Below are 19,988 nucleotides of genomic sequence, written 5' to 3'. Positions count from 1 at the left end.
CAGCATCACATACAGTGACACATCTATACACAGCATCACATACAGTGACACATCTATACACAGCATCACATACAGTGACACATCTATACACAGCATCACATACAGTGACACATCTATACACAGCATCACATACACACACAGTGACACATATATACACAGTATCACATACACATACAGTGACACATATATACACAGCATCACATACACATACAGTGACACATATATACACAGCATCACATACACATACAGTGACACATATATACACAGTATCACATACACACACAGTGACCCATCTATACACAGTATCACATATACACACACACAGTGACCCATCTATACACAGTATCACATATACACACACACAGTGACCCATCTATACACAGTATCACATATACACACACACAGTGACCCATCTATACACAGTATCACATATACACACACACAGTGACCCATCTATACACAGTATCACATACACATACAGTGACACATCTATACACAGTATCACATACACATACAGTGACACATATATACACATACAGTGACACATATATACACAGTATCACATACACACACAGTGACCCATCTATACACAGTATCACATATACACACACACAGTGACCCATCTATACACAGTATCACATATACACACACACAGTGACCCATCTATACACAGTATCACATATATACACACACAGTGACCCATCTATACAAAGTATCACATACACATACAGTGACCCATCTATACACAGTATCACATACACATACAGTGACACATCTATACACAGTATCACATACACATACAGTGACACATCTATACACAGTATCACATACACATACAGTGACACATCTATACACACACAGTGACACATATATACACATACAGTGACACATATATACACATATAGTGACACATATATACACAGTATCACATACACACACAGTGACACATATATACACATACAGTGACACATATATACACAGTATCACATACACACACAGTGACACATATATACACAGTATCACATACACATACAGTGACACATATATACACAGTATCACATACACATACAGTGACACATATATACACAGTATCACATACACATACAGTGACACATATATACACAGTATCACATACACATACAGTGACACATATATACACAGTATCACATACACATACAGTGACACATCTATACACATACAGTGACACATATATACACAGTATCACATACACATACAGTGACACATATATACACAGTATCACATACACATACAGTGACACATCTATACACAGTATCACATACACATACAGTGACACATCTATACACATACAGTGACACATATATACACAGTATCACATACACACACAGTGACACATATATACACATACAGTGACACATATATACACAGTATCACATACACACACAGTGACACATATATACACAGTATCACATACACATACAGTGACACATCTATACACATACAGTGACACATATATACACAGTATCACATACACATACAGTGACACATATATACACAGTATCACATACACATACAGTGACACATCTATACACAGTATCACATACACATACAGTGACACATCTATACACAGTATAACATACACATACAGTGACACATATATACACAGTATCACATACACACACAGTGACACATATATACACATACAGTGACACATATATACACAGTATCACATACACATACAGTATCACATACAGTGACACATATATACACAGTATCACATACACATACAGTGACACATCTATACACATACAGTGACACATATATACACAGTATCACATACACACACAGTGACACATATATACACAGCATCACATACACACACAGTGACACATATATACACAGTATCACATACACATACAGTGACACATCTATACACAGTATCACATACACATATAGTGACACATATATACACACACAGTGACACATATATACACAGTGACACATCTATACACATACAGTGACACATATATACACAGTATCACATACACATACAGTGACACATATATACACACACAGTGACACATATATACACAGTATCACATACACACACAGTGACACATATATACACATACAGTGACACATATATACACAGTATCACATACACACACAGTGACACATATATACACAGTATCACATACACATACAGTGACACATATATACACAGTATCACATACACATACAGTGACACATATATACACAGTATCACATACACATACAGTGACACATATATACACAGTATCACATACACACACAGTGACACATATATACACAGTATCACATACACATACAGTGACACATATATACACACACAGTGACACATATATACACAGTATCACATATATACACAGTATCACATATATACACAGTATCACATACACACACAGTGACACATATATACACATACAGTGACACATATATACACAGTATCACATACACACACAGTGACACATATATACACAGTATCACATACACACACAGTGACACATATATACACAGTATCACATACACACACAGTGACACATATATACACAGTATCACATACACACACAGTGACACATATATACACATACAGTGACACATATATACACAGTATCACATACACATACAGTATCACATACAGTGACACATATATACACAGTATCACATACACATACAGTGACACATCTATACACATACAGTGACACATATATACACAGTATCACATACACACACAGTGACACATATATACACAGCATCACATACACACACAGTGACACATATATACACATACAGTGACACATATATACACAGTATCACATACACACACAGTGACACATATATACACAGTATCACATACACACACAGTGACACATATATACACAGTATCACATACACACACAGTGACACATATATACACAGTATCACATACAGTGACACATATATACACAGTATCACATACACATACAGTGACACATATATACACAGTATCACATACACATACAGTGACACATATATACACAGTATCACATACACATACAGTGACACATATATACACAGTATCACATACACACACAGTGACACATATATACACAGCATCACATACACACACAGTGACACATATACACACAGTATCACATACACACACAGTGACACATATATACACAGTATCACATACACATACAGTGACACATATATACACAGTATCACATACACATACAGTGACACATATATACACACACAGTGACAGATATATACACAGTATCACATACACATACAGTGACACATATATACACACACAGTGACAGATATATACACAGTATCACATACACATACAGTGACACATATATACACAGTATCACATACACATACAGTGACACATATATACACAGTATCACATACACATACAGTGACACATATATACACAGTATCACATACACATACAGTGACACATATATACACAGTATCACATATATACACAGTATCACATACACACACAGTGACACATATATACACATACAGTGACACATATATACACAGTATCACATACAGTGACACATATATACACAGTATCACATACACACACAGTGACACATCTATACACAGTATCACATACACATACAGTGACACATCTATACACAGTATCACATACACATACAGTGACACATCTATACACAGTATCACATACACATACAGTGACACATCTATACACAGTATCACATACACACACAGTGACACATATATACACAGTATCACATACACATACAGTGACACATCTATACACAGTATCACATACACACACAGTGACACATATATACACAGTATCACATACACATACAGTGACACATCTATACACAGTATCACATACACATACAGTGACACATCTATACACATACAGTGACACATATATACACAGTATCACATACACACACAGTGACACATATATACACAGTATCACATACACATACAGTATCACATACAGTGACACATATATACACAGTATCACATACACATACAGTGACACATCTATACACATACAGTGACACATAAATACACAGTATCACATACACACACAGTGACACATATATACACATACAGTGACACATATATACACAGTATCACATACACACACAGTGACACATATATACACAGTATCACATACACACACAGTGACACATATATACACAGTATCACATACACATACAGTGACACATATATACACAGTATCACATACACATACAGTGACACATATATACACAGTATCACATATATACACAGTATCACATATATACACAGTATCACATACACACACAGTGACACATATATACACATACAGTGACACATATATACACAGTATCACATACACACACAGTAACACATATATACACAGTATCACATACACACACAGTGACACATATATACACAGTATCACATACACACACAGTGACACATATATACACAGTATCACATACACACACAGTGACACATATATACACAGTATCACATACACACACAGTGACACATATATACACAGTATCACATACACATACAGTATCACATACAGTGACACATATATACACAGTATCACATACACATACAGTGACACATCTATACACATACAGTGACACATATATACACAGTATCACATACACACACAGTGACACATATATACACAGCATCACATACACACACAGTGACACATATATACACAGTATCACATACACACACAGTGACACATATATACACAGTATCACATACACACACAGTGACACATATATACACAGCATCACATACACACACAGTGACACATATATACACAGTATCACATACACACACAGTGACACATATATACACAGCATCACATACACACACAGTGACACATATATACACAGTATCACATACACACACAGTGACACATATATACACAGTATCACATACACATACAGTATCACATACAGTGACACATATATACACAGTATCACATACACACACAGTGACACATATATACACAGCATCACATACACACACAGTGACACATATATACACAGTATCACATACACACACAGTGACACATATATACACAGTATCACATACACACACAGTGACACATATATACACAGTATCACATACACACACAGTGACACATACATACACAGTATCACATACACATACAGTATCACATACAGTGACACATATATACACAGTATCACATACACATACAGTGACACATCTATACACATACAGTGACACATATATACACAGTATCACATACACACACAGTGACACATATATACACAGCATCACATACACACAGAGTGACACATATATACACAGCATCACATACACACACAGTGACACATATATACACAGCATCACATACACACACAGTGACACATATATACACATACAGTGACACATATATACACAGTATCACATACACACACAGTGACACATATATACACAGTATCACATACACACACAGTGACACATATATACACAGTATCACATACACATACAGTGACACATATATACACAGTATCACATACACATACAGTGACACATATATACACAGTATCACATACACATACAGTGACACATATATACACAGTATCACATACACATACAGTGACACATATGTGGCAAACCTAGCCACTTCTGGACTATAACATAAGAAAGGTTGTCTATAGGCTGTATATTGTGCTATGTAGATGTGACAGACCCTTCTGTCAGCACTGAAAGAGTTAACTGTGTTCAGCTTTAGCCTCAGCTATTGTGCACTGTCATTAATGTTATTGATACACAGTCCATTGTTTAATCAACCTCAGAGAGCAGACCCTAGATGATAAGGAAAGACAAGTGTGTGTCTGTGTTTAAATTGTTATCAGCTTGAGCAAGGTATTCTATTGTATCATGTAAAAGGGCGTGTTCCCTCCATTCAATGTACAACATTCTTTCAACCCCCCTTCTGGGGGGGTCAGACCTGCATAAATACTGGGCATATGAGCCTTAATAAAATTCATTCTGTTTAAAACCTGAAAACTGGCTGGGTTGTGAATTGCTGATTCCCTATGCAGGACATTGTTCCCTGGTGTTAACCCTTGGTATCCGGTTGGTACCGTTACAATTGGTGGCAAGCGACGGAATGAACCTTATCGCCCAGAAGAGCAACTACACAAGCCAGTAACCTCAGGAAGAGGGGGATTACTACAATACTGACTAAGATGGAAGGAGTACCAGGGACCGAAGTGAATGGAGATGGATTATTCTAAGCTAAAGAGACAAACGTAAAAGGAACTGCTAGAAGCCAGGGGAAAGATAGGCAGCAGCAAACCCAAGGCTATATTAATTGCTGAGCTGATGGAGGGAGACAGAGCTCGCAGCGCTACGCCTCCAGCAGCCATGGAGGAGACCCTATACCAGAGGGAAATGAGGACCAGGCTGGAATTTTTACCCCAACCTGTACCACGGGATATGCTATCCGTGGTAATGGCAGATGTGCAGGAGTACGTGATGGCACACAGTCCGCGGAATGCATCCTCCCGAGCAGAATCCATTTTGGACGCACTCAGCAACCCAGTAAGACCCAAAATCCCATACCATGCATTTAAAATGTTTTGTGAGGAGAAGGATGAGATTGATGGGTATTTACAGGATTTTGAGAGACTGTGCGAGTTACATGATTTGGAGCAGTCCGTATGGGTGCCGGTGCTAGCAGGCAAGCTAGCCGGTAGGGCAGCGGAAGCGTATCGCGCTGTACCCAGGGAGGACAGCAAGGATTACGCTAAAGTGAAGAGAGCGATCTTGGAAAGATATGCCATTACCTCAGAGGCATACCGGCGCAAGTTTAGAGGCCTGCGCAAGCCAGAAAGAGATTCCCATGCAGAGTGGGCCCACAAGCTGGATCAAGCATCTCAGGGGTGGATACAGGCCAGCCAAGCTACCACCATGGAAGAATTGCGACAACTGATGCTGTTGGAGCAATTCTTTAACGGCTTGTCCCCAGAAGCCCAAGAATGGGTGAGAGATCGAAAACCCCTCACCTTAACCGAAGCAGCCAGATTAGCAGACCAGCATTTTGATGCCAGGAGGCACCATGGACTACAGCCTAACAACGGACGGGCTAATATACAATGCCACACCTGCAAGCAGTGGGGACATATGGCACGTGAGTGCACCCAAAATCGGAGCAGACAAGCTTGGAACCAGGTCAGACAGAACCTGGCCCCAAGGGCGGCTGCTCACCATTACCAAACGGAGCCAGCCGCTCATGAGGTGTTGAGCACCCAAGCCGAGGAACCCCTGGGAATTCTGCATGAGGTGATGTCGGTCCAGGGACTTCGGGATTCGGGAGCTACTTTAACCCTGATAGCTCCCCATTTGGTGCCGGATACAGCACCCACTGGCGGATCCGTGGCAGTACGAGGGGCAGGGGGAGCAGTATACCGATTGCCCACTGCTAGAGTGGAGTACAGACCCCCAGTCACCCCAGCAGCTGCCAGTTACCAACCCCCGGCGCACCGCTATACCACACGGCCTCCGGCCACGAACTACCCTCAGAGAGCCCGGTTCAATTCGCGGGGCTACTCACAACCTATTCGGTGCTTTGGATGTAAGCAACTAGGGCACAAAAGACCAGAGTGTCCCCTAAACGCAGCGAATCAAGCACAGTCCTGGAGAAGACCCGCTGGCGGAATCCCACATAATCCTCAGCCTGTGGCCCGCTACGTAGAGGCGCCAGAATGCTGGGGCAGCCTACATGAAGCAGACCCCGTGCAAGCTGCCCACCGGAATAACCGGCAACGGGTTAAAGTGAATGGGAAGGAGGTCAGTTGTCTACGGGATACTGGTGCTACCATGACCTTGCTTCAAGAGAACTTGGTGCCTGAGAAACAGCACACTGGAGACACTGTGGCTGTGAGGGTAGCAGGGGGCACTGTGTTCCGCCTACCTGTTGCCAGGGTACATTTGGATTGGGGAGTGGGCGCTAGACTTGTGAATGTGGGGGTCAAGAAGGACTTACCTGCTGATGTTCTCCTTGGAAATGACTTGGCCCCCCTTGTTTCTGCCTATGCTCCCATGGATCCCGCTGATGTTAACCCTGTGACTACCCAAGCCCAGTCCCTCCGGGAAGAGACGCTTCCATGTTTGGGGTGGGGGCAGTACTGAGCCAAGTTGGAGCAGATGGCGGAGAACCCCCGTAGCCTACTTGAGCCGAAAGTTGTTGCCCCGGACATCCCCAAGCCGATCCGTTGGGATCAGACTGTGTATGCCGGCTTGGTTCTGGGGGAGCATTGTGGCAAACCTAGCCACTTCTGGACTATAACATAAGAAAGGTTGTCTATAGGCTGTATATTGTGCTATGTAGATGTGACAGACCCTTCTGTCAGCACTGAAAGAGTTAACTGTGTTCAGCTATTGTGCACTGTCATTAATGTTATTGATACACAGTCCATTGTTTAATCAACCTCAGAGAGCAGACCCTAGATGATAAGGAAAGACAAGTGTGTGTCTGTGTTTAAATTGTTATCAGCTTGAGCAAGGTATTCTATTGTATCATGTAAAAGGGCGTGTTCCCTCCATTCAATGTACAACATTCTTTCAACCCCCCTTCTGGGGGGGTCAGACCTGCATAAATACTGGGCATATGAGCCTTAATAAAATTCATTCTGTTTAAAACCTGAAAACTGGCTGGGTTGTGAATTGCTGATTCCCTATGCAGGACATTGTTCCCTGGTGTTAACCCTTGGTATCCGGTTGGTACCGTTACAACATATATACACAGTATCACATACACACACAGTGACACATATATACACAGCATCACATACACACACAGTGACACATATACACACAGTATCACATACACACACAGTGACACATATATACACAGTATCACATACACATACAGTGACACATATATACACAGTATCACATACAGTGACACATATATACACAGTATCACATACACATACAGTGACACATATATACACAGTATCACATACAGTGACACATATATACACAGTATCACATACACATACAGTGACACATATATACACAGTATCACATACACATACAGTGACACATATATACACAGTATCACATACACATACAGTGACACATATATACACAGTATCACATATATACACAGTATCACATACACACACAGTGACACATATATACACATACAGTGACACATATATACACAGTATCACATACACACACAGTGACACATATATACACATACAGTGACACATATATACACAGTATCACATACACATACAGTGACACATATATACACATACAGTGACACATATATACACAGTATCACATACACATACAGTGACACATCTATACACATACAGTGACACATATATACACAGTATCACATACACACACAGTGACACATATATACACAGTATCACATACACATACAGTATCACATACAGTGACACATATATACACAGTATCACATACACATACAGTGACACATCTATACACATACAGTGACACATAAATACACAGTATCACATACACACACAGTGACACATCTATACACATACAGTGACACATATATACACAGCATCACATACACACACAGTGACACATATATACACATACAGTGACACATCTATACACAGTATCACATACACATACAGTGACACATATATACACAGTATCACATACACATACAGTGACACATCTATACACATACAGTGACACATATATACACAGTATCACATACACATACAGTGACACATATATACACAGTATCACATACACACACAGTGACACATATATACACAGTATCACATACACACACAGTGACACATATATACACAGTATCACATACACATACAGTGACACATATATACACAGTATCACATACACATACAGTGACACATCTATACACATACAGTGACACATATATACACAGCATCACATACACACACAGTGACACATATATACACACACAGTGACACATATATACACAGTATCACATACACATACAGTGACACATATATACACAGTATCACATACACACACAGTGACACATATATACACAGTATCACATACACACACAGTGACACATATATACACAGTATCACATACACATACAGTGACACATATATACACAGTATCACATACACATACAGTGACACATCTATACACATACAGTGACACATATATACACAGTATCACATACACATACAGTATCACATACAGTGACACATCTATACACATACAGTGACACATATATACACAGTATCACATACACATACAGTATCACATACACACACAGTGACACATATATACACAGTATCACATACACATACAGTATCACATACAGTGACACATATATACACAGTATCACATACACATACAGTGACACATATATACACAGTATCACATACAGTGACACATATATACACAGTATCACATACACACACAGTGACACATCTATACACATACAGTGACACATATATACACAGTATCACATACACACACAGTGACACATCTATACACATACAGTGACACATATATACACAGCATCACATACACACACAGTGACACATCTATACACATACAGTGACACATAAATACACAGTATCACATACACACACAGTGACACATCTATACACATACAGTGACACATATATACACAGCATCACATACACACACAGTGACACATATATACACATACAGTGACACATCTATACACAGTATCACATACACATACAGTGACACATATATATACACACAGTGACACATATATACACAGTATCACATACACATACAGTGACACATATATACACAGTATCACATACACATACAGTGACACATATATACACAGTATCACATACACATACAGTGACACATATATACACAGTATCACATACACATACAGTGACACATCTATACACAGTATCACATACACATACAGTGACACATATATACACAGTATCACATATATACACAGTATCACATATATACACAGTATCACATACACACACAGTGACACATATATACACAGTATCACATACACATACAGTGACACATATATACACAGTATCACATACACATACAGTGACACATCTATACACATACAGTGACACATATATACACAGTATCACATACACATACAGTGACACATATATACACAGTATCACATACACATACAGTGACACATATATACACAGTATCACATACACACACAGTGACACATCTATACACAGGATCACATACACATACAGTGACACATATATACACACACAGTGACAGATATACACACAGTATCACATACAGTGACACATATATACACAGTATCACATACACATATAGTGACACATATATACACAGTATCACATACACATACAGTGACACATATATACACAGTATCACATACACATACAGTGACACATATATACACAGTATCACATACACATACAGTGACACATATATACACAGTATCACATACACACACAGTGACACATATACACACAGTATCACATATATACACATACAGTGACACATATATACACAGTATCACATACACATACAGTGACACATATATACACAGTATCACATACAGTGACATATATACACAGTATCACATACACATATATACACATACACAGTGACACATATATACACATACAGTGACACATATATACACAGTATCACATACACATACAGTGACACATATATACACAGTATCACATACACATACAGTGACACATATATACACAGTATCACATACAGTGACACATATATACACAGTATCACATACAGTGACACATATATACACAGTATCACATACAGTGACACATATATACACAGTATCACATACAGTGACACATATATACACAGTATCACATACAGTGACACATATATACACAGTATCACATACACATACAGTGACACATATATACACAGTATCACATACACATACAGTGACACATATATACACAGTATCACATACACATACAGTGACACATCTATACACATACAGTGACACATATATACACAGTATCACATACACATACAGTGACACATATATACACAGTATCACATACACATATAGTGACACATATATACACAGTATCACATACAGTGACACATATATACACAGTATCACATACACATACAGTGACACATATATACACAGTATCACATACACATATAGTGACACATATATACACAGTATCACATACACATACAGTGACACATATATACACAGTATCACATACACATACAGTGACACATATATACACACACAGTGACAGATATATACACAGTATCACATACACATACAGTGACACATATATACACAGTATCACATACACATACAGTGACACATATATACACAGTATCACATACACATACAGTGACACATATATACACATACAGTGACACATATATACACAGTATCACATACAGTGACAGATATATACACAGTATCACATACACATACAGTGACACATATATACACAGTATCACATACAGTGACACATATATACACAGTATCACATACACATATAGTGACACATATATACACAGTATCACATACAGTGACACATATATACACAGTATCACATACACATACAGTGACACATATATACACAGTATCACATACACATACAGTGACACATCTATACACATACAGTGACACATATATACACAGTATCACATACACATATAGTGACACATATATACACAGTATCACATACACATACAGTGACACATATATACACAGTATCACATACACATACAGTGACACATATATACACACACAGTGACACATCTATACACAGTATCACATACACATACAGTGACACATATATACACAGTATCACATACACACACAGTGACACATCTATACACAGTATCACATACACATACAGTGACACATATATACACAGTATCACATACACACACAGTGACACATATATACACAGTATCACATACACATACAGTGACACATCTATACACATACAGTGACACATATATACACAGTATCACATACACACACAGTGACACATATATACACACACAGTGACACATATATACACAGTGACACATATATACACAGTATCACATACACACACAGTGACACATATATACACACACAGTGACACATATATACACAGTATCACATACACATACAGTGACACATCTATACACAGTATCACATACACATACAGTGACACATCTATACACAGTATCACATACACATACAGTGACACATCTATACACAGTATCACATACACATACAGTGACACATCTATACACAGTATCACATACACATACAGTGACACATATATACACAGTATCACATACACATACAGTGACACATATATACACAGTATCACATACACACACAGTGACACATCTATACACAGTATCACATACACATACAGTGACACATATATACACAGTATCACATACACACACAGTGACACATATATACACAGTATCACATACACATCTATACACACACAGTGACACATATATACACAGTATCACATACACACACAGTGACACATATATACACAGTATCACATACACATACAGTGACACATATATACACAGTATCACATACAGTGACACATATATACACAGTATCACATACACACACAGTGACACATATATACACACACAGTGACACATATATACACAGTATCACATACACATACAGTGACACATATATACACAGTATCACATACACATACAGTGACACATATATACACAGTATCACATACAGTGACACATATATACACAGTATCACATACAGTGACACATATATACACAGTATCACATACAGTGACACATATATACACAGTATCACATACAGTGACACATATATACACAGTATCACATACAGTGACACATATATACACAGTATCACATACAGTGACACATCTATACACAGTATCACATACACACACAGTGACACATATATACACAGTATCACATACACATACAGTGACACATCTATACACAGTATCACATACACATACAGTGACACATATATACACAGTATCACATACAGTGACACATCTATACACAGTATCACATACACACACAGTGACACATATATACACAGTATCACATACACATACAGTGACACATCTATACACAGTATCACATACACATACAGTGACACATCTATACACAGTATCACATACACATACAGTGACACATATATACACAGTATCACATACACACACAGTGACACATATATACACAGTATCACATACACACACAGTGACACATATATACACATACAGTGACACATCTATACACAGTATCACATACACATACAGTGACACATCTATACACAGTATCACATACACATACAGTGACACATCTATACACAGTATCACATACACATACAGTGACACATCTATACACAGTATCACATACACATATATACACAGTATCACATACACATATAGTGACACATATATACACAGTATCACATACACACACAGTGACACATATATACACAGTATCACATACACATACAGTGACACATATATACACATACAGTGACACATATATACACAGTATCACATACACATACAGTGACATATATACACACACAGTGACACATATATACACAGTATCACATACACACACAGTGACACATATATACACAGTATCACATACACACAGTGACACATATATACACAGTATCACATACACATACAGTGACACATATATACACAGTATCACATACACACACAGTGACACATATATACACAGTGACACATATATACACATACAGTGACACATATATACACAGTATCACATACACATACAGTGACACATATATACACAGTATCACATACACACACAGTGACACATATATACACAGTATCACATACAGTGACACATATATACACAGTATAACATACACATACAGTGACACATATATACACAGTATCACATACACACACAGTGACACATATATACACAGTATCACATACACACACAGTGACACATATATACACATACAGTGACACATATATACACAGTATCACATACACACACAGTGACACATATATACACAGTATCACATACACATACAGTGACACATCTATACACAGTATCACATACACATACAGTGACACATCTATACACAGTATCACATACACATACAGTGACACATCTATACACAGTATCACATACACATACAGTGACACATCTATACACAGTATCACATACACATACAGTGACACATCTATACACAGTATCACATACACATATATACACAGTATCACATACACATATAGTGACACATATATACACAGTATCACATACAGTGACACATATATACACAGTATCACATACACACACAGTGACACATATATACACATACAGTGACACATATATACACAGTATCACATACACATATAGTGACACATATATACACAGTATCACATACAGTGACACATATATACACAGTATCACATACAGTGACACATATATACACAGTATCACATACAGTGACACATCTATACACAGTATCACATACACATACAGTGACACATATATACACAGTATCACATACACATATATACACAGTATCACATACACATATAGTGACACATATATACACAGTATCACATACAGTGACACATATATACACAGTATCACATACAGTGACACATCTATACACAGTATCACATACAGTGACACATATATACACAGTATCACATACACATACAGTGACACATATATACACAGTATCACATACACATACAGTGACACATATATACACAGTATCACATACACATACAGTGACACATATATACACACACAGTGACAGATATATACACAGTATCACATACACATCTATACACACACAGTGACACATATATACACAGTATCACATACACATCTATACACACACAGTGACACATCTATACACAGTATCACATACACACACAGTGACACATCTATACACAGTATCACATACACACACAGTGACACATATATACACAGTATCACATACACACACAGTGACACATATATACACAGTATCACATACACATACAGTGACACATATATACACATACAGTGACACATATATACACAGTATCACATACAGTGACACATATATACACAGTATCACATACACATACAGTGACACATATATACACAGTATCACATACACATACAGTGACACATATATACACAGTATCACATACACATACAGTGACACATATATACACAGTATCACATACACATACAGTGACACATCTATACACAGTATCACATACACATACAGTGACACATCTATACACAGTATCACATACACATATATACACAGTATCACATACACATATAGTGACACATATATACACAGTATCACATACACACACAGTGACACATATATACACAGTATCACATACACATACAGTGACACATATATACACATACAGTGACACATATATACACAGTATCACATACACATACAGTGACATATATACACACACAGTGACACTTATATACACAGTATCACATACACACACAGTGACACATATATACACAGTATCACATACACACAGTGGACACATATATAACACAGTATCACATACACATACAGTGACACATATATACACAGTATCCACATACACACAACAGTGACACATATATACACATACAGTGACACATATATACACAGTATCACATACACATACAGTGACACATATATACACAGTATCACATACACACACAGTGACACATATATACACAGTATCACATACAGTGACACATATATACACAGTAATAACATACACATACAGTGACACATATATACACAGTATCACATACACATACAGTGACACATATATACACAGTATCACATACACACACAGTGACACATATATACACATACAGTGACACATATATACACAGTATCACATACACACACAGTGACACATATATACACAGTATCACATACACATACAGTGACACATCTATACACAGTATCACATACACATACAGTGACACAATCTATACACAGTATCACATACACATAACAGTGACAACATCTATACACAGTATCACATACACATACAGTGACACATGCTATACACAGTATCACATACACATACAGTGACACATCCTATACACAGTATCACATACACATATATACACAGTATCACATACACATAATAGTGACACATATATACACAGTATCACATACAGTGACACTTATATACACAGTATCACATACACACACAGTGACACATATTATACACATACAGTGACACATATATACACAGTATCACATACACATATAGTGACACATATATACACAGTATTCACATACAGGTGACACATATATACACAGGTATCACATACAGTGACACATATATACACAGTATCCATACAGTGACACATCTATACACAGTATCACATACACATACAGTGACACATATATACACAGTATCACATACACATATAGTGACACATATATACACAGTATCACATACAGTGACACATATATACACAGTATCACATACAGTGACACATCTATACACAGTATCACATACAGTGACACATATATACACAGTATCACATACACATACAGTGACACATATATACACAGTATCACATTACACATACAGTGACACATATATACACAGTATCACATACACATACAGTCGACACATATATACACAACACAGTGACAGTATATACACAGTATCACATACACATCTATACACACACAGTGACACATATATACACAGTATCACATACACATCTATACACACACAGTGACACATCTATACACAGTATCACATACACACACAGTGACACATCTATACACAGTATCACATACACACACAGTGACACATATATACACAGTATCAACATACCACACACAGTGACACATATATACACATACAGTGACACATATCTATACATACAGTGACACATATATACACAGTATCACATACAGTGACACATATATACACAGTATCACATACACATACAGTGACACATATATACACAGTATCACATACACATACAGTGACCACATATATACACAGTATCACATACACATACAGTGACACATATCTACACCGTATCACATACACATACAGTGACAGATATATACACAGTAATCACATACACATACAGTGACCACATATATACACCACACAGTGACAGATATATACACAGTATCACATACACATCTATACACACACAGTGACACATCTATACACAGTATCACATACACATACAGTGACACATCTATACAACAGTATCACATACACACACAGTGACACATCTATACACAGTATCACATACACACTACAGTATCACTATCACACACAGTGACACATATATACACATACAGTGACACATATATACACAGTATCACATACACATACAGTGACACATAGATACACAGTATCACATACACGCACAGTGACAACGATATACACAAGTTTCAACTACACACACAGTGACACATATATACACATACAGTGACACATATATACACAGTATCACATACACATACAGTGACACATATATACACAGTATCACATTACACATACAGTGACACATATATACACAGTATCACATACACATACAGTGACACATATATACACTGCATCAATACACACACAAGTGACACATATATACACACACAGTGACACATATATACACAGTATAACATACCACATACAGTGACACATATACTACACAGTATCACAATACACACACAGTGACACATATATACACAGTATCAATACACATACAGTGACACATATATACACATACAGTGACACATATATACACAGTATCACATACACATTACAGTGTACACATATATACACAGTATCACATACACATACAGTGACAACATATATACACAGTATCACATACACCTACAGTGACACATCTATACACAGTATCACATACACATACAGTGACACATATATACACAGTATCACATACACACACAGTGACACATATATACACAGTATCACATACACAACTACAGTGACACATATATACACAGTATCACATACACATACAGTGACACATATATACACAGTAGTCACTTACACATACAGTGACACATATATACACAGTTTCACATACTCATACAGTGACACATATATACACAGTATCACATACACATACAGTGACACATCTATACACAGTATCACATACACATACAGTGACACATATATACACCTAGTATCACATACACATACAGTGACAGATATATAAACAGTATCACATACACACCACAGTGACCACATATATACACAGTATCACATACACACACAGTGACACTACACACAGTAACACATACACACACAGTGACACATATACACACACAGTAACACATACACATACAGTGACACTACACACAGTAACACATACACACACGTGGACACATATATACACAGTATCACATACACACACAGTGACACATATATACACAGTATCACTTACACATCTATACACAGTATCACATACACATCATATACACATACAGTGACACATCTATACACAGTATCCACATACACATATATACACATACAGTGACACATATATACACAGTATCACATACACACACAAGTATCACATACACACATCTATACACACACAGTGGACACATCTATACACAGTATCACATACACATACAGTGACACATCTATACACAGTATCCACATACACACACAGTGACACATCTATACACAGTATCACATACACACACAGTGACACATATATACACAGTATCACATACACATACAGTGACACATTATATAACACAGTATCACATATATACACAGTATCACATACACACACAGTGACACATATATACACAGTATCACACTACACACACAGTGACAGATATATACACAGTATCACATACACATCTATACACACACAGTGACACATCTATCACACAGTATCACATACACACACAGTGACAC

The 19,988-nt window shown here is 37.3% G+C and overlaps 1 protein-coding gene across 2 annotated transcripts in view; it reads right to left on the bottom strand.

The window, feature by feature from the left end:
* TVP23C (trans-golgi network vesicle protein 23 homolog C) overlaps nt 1–19,988 on the bottom strand; it is a 55,009-nt gene that overhangs the window by 17,382 nt on the left and 17,639 nt on the right. The window lies entirely within an intron of this gene.

This window comes from Bombina bombina, chromosome 1 (assembly GCF_027579735.1).
Source record: "Bombina bombina isolate aBomBom1 chromosome 1, aBomBom1.pri, whole genome shotgun sequence".
Taxonomy (NCBI): domain Eukaryota; kingdom Metazoa; phylum Chordata; class Amphibia; order Anura; family Bombinatoridae; genus Bombina; species Bombina bombina.
Note: the sequence above shows the minus strand (reverse complement) of the source record. Positions and strands in the feature narration are given on the sequence as shown.